Source organism: Echinops telfairi, unplaced genomic scaffold, assembly GCF_000313985.2.
Source record: "Echinops telfairi isolate 266 unplaced genomic scaffold, ASM31398v2 ScPeMD7_3533;HRSCAF=4204_0, whole genome shotgun sequence".
NCBI classification, from domain to species: Eukaryota; Metazoa; Chordata; class Mammalia; order Afrosoricida; family Tenrecidae; genus Echinops; species Echinops telfairi.
In genome coordinates this window covers 73,692,563-73,697,286 of record NW_022107431.1, presented here as the reverse complement: position 1 = coordinate 73,697,286, position 4,724 = coordinate 73,692,563, and the positions used below count along the sequence as shown (strand labels likewise).

Sequence of the window (4,724 nt, the reverse complement as noted above, 5' to 3'; positions counted from 1 at the left end):
GACAGTGGGGGAGGGGGAAAATGAGCTCATAACAAGGACTCAAGTAGAAAGAAAATGTTTTGAAAATGATGATGGCAACATACGTACAAATGTTCTTGACACAATGGATGTATGTATGGATTGTGATAAGAGCTGTACAAGCCCCCAATAAAATGATTAAACAAAGAAAACCAGAAAAGAAAACTAACATTTAAAAAAATTCCATAATGTTCCAAGTACACACAACCAAGTCTGAAAGAGGACTAGTTGAAACACAGACTGATTAGAAGATTCTACTCTCCAGCAATAACAAAGGAAACCCAAATAGTGAGGTACTGTGGCTGTATCCTAGCTTGGCCAAGCCATAAACAGATTATCCATTCCAGGAAAGTAGAATAATTTATTAGCAATTGCTGGATATAATTTGTTGTAATCTTTATTTTTAAGTTATGCTATCATTTATTTTTATCAACAACTACTGTGCAAATATCAATTGGATAGTTTTGCAGAGACTATGAGTTATAAAATGAAAGCTGTTACCGTAATACAAAAATGATTAACAATGAATTTCAGCAAAACAAGTAAAACATAAATTAATAAAATTTCTGATGACAGGTAAAAATCATCTATCCTGAATAGTAAGGAAAAGAAAACTAGTTTTATACAAATAATGGACAGGACAGAGTTTAGAAAATATCATGAAATATCCTAGGAAATGGAGAACTAACCTTCTGGGAGGGAGAGAAATGTACTAGCATTCAGCAGCATGGACCAATTATATTTCTGGCAGCATCAAAATAAGCAAATTTGAAAATAAAGGGGAAAAAGTAGAGTATGCTTAATCTGAAATAGAAATAGAAGAAAATAGTAATTTAAGGTGAGGTTTTCTGAAGCAACAAACTATGAACAAACTTGGTGACAATTCCTCTCCATTCCACAGTAAAAGTAACACAGCAGGAGATATAACTTTTGAGTTTTCTTAGAATTTTTTTGCCACTTGGAAATGGAATATGTAAGGGAATTCTATTTAAAACAAAAATGGAATTTTAAATGTTATCATGAAACTAGATTTGAAATATTAATAACCCAATTTACATTCTACCTCTCTGCAAAAATGTAAGCAACAAGATGTCCATGAAGCTCTTGGAGTCTGAAATTAGCTGAGAAAGCTATGAGGGCGTGGCGCATTACGACCAAGTCCTCGCAGACAGAAGCACTGAGATGGGAAAGAGAGTGCTGTTTGCTCTAAAGGATAATAATGAAAAGAAATAGGAGGAAATTGAGCAAAGGAAACTTTATCCTACTATCCAAAAATTGCTCAACAGTGACAAGGAAACAGAGCCCTAAGGAATCGCTAAAAGCCGGATGGCATGAATAATTTGAACCGGTCTGCATTTCACTGAATAATGTCTCTAAAATTCATACAAAATATCCTGCATAGGCTTGGCGGGAGAGATGTTATGTGGTTGGCGTCTTTTCCTCTGATTTGGGGCATCCGTGATAGATCCGGTTCACATATATTGTGCACTTATTCTAGTTGTATCTGGAAAATATGAATGTGCATAACACATGAGAGAAAGCAAAGGAGAATTATTCATTTAAAAATTCCAAGCTGAGAGAGTCTAAAGAGACAATATATCCCAACTTGCTCATTTTACTGATTGCACACAACCACAACCAGCCAACTAAATACATGCACAGCAAAATAGTTACATTTTGTTACAGGCTCAGAAAATAAAACAACTCATTGAAGGACACATAACTAGACTGTACAAAGCCACGATCAGGAACCATGTTTCTGGCCACAAAATCCAGTTTTCTTCCCATATGTACTGTGTTGGCAAGTCCAGAGCCCCCATTAGCTACTTGGTTAATGGATGCTAGGCACAGCCTAGCTCCCTTGTCTTCCTGAATTTATACGTCAAATGCATCGAGTTCTCCATGTTTTAAGCTTCCTAGCATGTATACAGCAGGATCTGAACATTCAATGCTGCTGTAACCAAGATAGTAATATAAATTAGTAAAGCTGGTGGCTATTTTTTTAATGAATAGAAATAACGCTCATCTTCACAAAGAAATATAAGCCTATTATAGGTTTAGCCTCTTCCAGCTCTCTGGGCCAGCTTCTCCTACAGCTCTTGGCAGTCATTTGTCGCCATGCCCATGGGTGTCTGAGTGGCAGTTCTGCGGCCTTGGAGCTGGTGGTGCCTTCCTTGCACATCATGGCAGTCATGGGAGCTCTGGCGGTCATGGCGTTTCCTGCTCACTGCGTGTCCTCGTCTTCCTCTGGGAATGACAACGGGGGCGATGTGCATATCCTGGCCCCATCTGGAGAGCTGCTGGCTGGCAATGAGAAGAGCACCATGTCGAATCTCAAGGATTGCCTGGCCTCCGACCTGGGCCAGGTGTGTGTCCTGGATACAGCCAGTAGTGAGCTGGAAGCGAAGATCCGCAACTAGTACCAGAAGCGTGGGACCAAGTAGGCCTTCCTGCAACTACAGCCACTATTTCAAAACCATCACGACCTGCAGGACAAGATTCTTGATGCCACCATCGAGAACTCCAAGATCAGATTGCTGCAGATTGACAGTCCCATCTGGCAGCAGATGACGTCCGGTCCAGGTTCAAGACAGAGCAGGCACTGAGCAAGGTGCTGGGCGAGCTGACAAGGAGATAGAGATGGAATGACTGAAGGTGGAGCTGGCCTATTTGATATAGAACCATGAGGAGGAAATGAGTGTCCGGAAGGTCCACATGGGATGCCAGGTCAACGTGGAGGTGCATTGTGCACCAGGAATTGACCTGGCCAGAAGGATGCCAAAGCCTCATTCATCAACTGAATTGAGGATCAGCAGCTCCAGGTCATCAAGACAGGAGTATGCTCCAGAATCTGGAAGTTAGGCTACTGTGGCAGTTACGTAATCTCCTGTCAACTTGCGAAGGGGTGGAGTCTAGCCTGTCAATCAGGCCATAGCCAATGAGGCCTCCATGTGGGCATGGCCTTCTCCTGAGGTTTCTAGGAAATCCTGTATGCCTCCCTGGAGGCAGGAGACACACTTTCTGCTTTTGTCTTTCTGCTGACAAGACACGGAGCTATACTAGAGCCTTGCAGCTGGAGGAGCCATGTGTAGACCCCTGCCAGCACTGAGATATTTCCACTACCACAGGATTCACAAGACCTTCCACCTACTGGCTTGTGAGCTCCCTGCATTTGGCATCATTGCATGTTTTGCATGAGTCTGAAGAGGAATTTGTAGATTGCTAACAGACATATGGGCTAATATCAGACTTATGGACTTGATCTGGCCTGGGCTGGGATGTTTCCTTAACATACAGTTACTCTTTATATAAAGCTCTTTTTCATACACATATGAGTGTCCCTGGATTTGTTTCTCTAGGCAATTCAGACTATCACAACTACTATCTCAGCTGTGCATGAATGCCGCCCTTGAAGGCAACTTGGCAGAAATGGAGTCCTGCTTCGGGGCCAAAATGGCACAGATCCATGTGAGAAGGTCCAGCTGAGCGATGTGTGTGGTGACATGAAGTAGCAAAATCAGGAGTACCAGCTGCTCCTGGGCATCAGGTCGTGGCTGGAGTAGGAGACCATCACCTATGCAGCCGGTTGAAGGGCCAGGATGCCCTCTACAAGGGCTGGGCCCTTGGAGTCCTGGGCAGGGATAGCAAGTGATGTGATCATTAACCCTGACTCCCAGAACTCCTAGGAAAACTTATTAGGGAAAAAGTGTTCATATTTCTTTGTAAAATATCATTCATCCTAATTGTCTTTTGCTTTCCTACTTTTAATTAGATTCATTCGGTTACTCAAGAAACTCTTGAAGCAGGAAGAAGCTTGATATATTTGGGTATCAGCAACGGTCAGTGTGGCAAGAGCAGATTTAGTAAAAGTCAGAGTGAAAAGAGATGTCCAAGAGAATGACACGTGAAAGAGCTTGCAGCTGCTCTAACAGATGGAGGAATTTTGATTATATTTTTAATGCTGATGTTATACATGTTGGATTGAGGGGCCAGCCTCCCTAGGGTGCTTTGGGTGGAGGTAGTTCCTAAAAATGAGGCTTTCATATTAAAACCAGGTAAGACCTAGACACACCGAGATGAGGGGGTAACCCTAATGAGGGGACACCAGCTGATCGTTTTAAGCCAGGGAAGTGACATGATACACTTGAACTTTTATACAGGTCACTGTTGTTACTAGGTAGAGAATTGACTGGCAAGGTGAGAGTAGCAAAGAAAGACCTGTTGTCAGGGAACTATTGGTGGGGTCTAAGTGAATGATGATAATATTCTGGATTATAATTTTATTGATAGTTGAGAGTGAGTGGCATGGAGTCCTGGAGGTGTAGTGGTTAAATATTGGGCACTGATCTGCATGGTTAACACTTCAAAACCACCAGCAGCTCCTCGGGAAAAAGACTGGGATTTCTATTCCTGTAAACAGGTACAGTCTTGGAAACCATAGGGTTTGTTTTAGAGCCCAGTCTGCATTGAAATGGAGGTGAACCCATTTAGTCATTTGGATGCAGAGTTGAGAAAGTTTGATGCTAGGGAAAACTTAAAGTCATCCCTGTAATAAAGACGATTGAAAACCAGAGGAGAGCACCCGGAACATGCGTGCAGTCAGAGAAGAAAAGGGATGTGAAATATGGGGCACAAGTTGACACTCTCCAAATGACCACTTAAGCTAAGAGGTGCCGCGGAAGCTCTGTAGATGCCTTCAAACAAAG

At 42.4% G+C, this 4,724-nt stretch overlaps 1 pseudogene; it reads left to right on the top strand.

Moving 5' to 3' along the window:
• The window catches only part of LOC101654637, a 26,732-nt pseudogene extending 23,852 nt beyond the window's left edge, over nt 1-2,880 (top strand).
• The last annotated feature ends 1,844 nt before the right edge of the window (nt 2,881-4,724 follow it).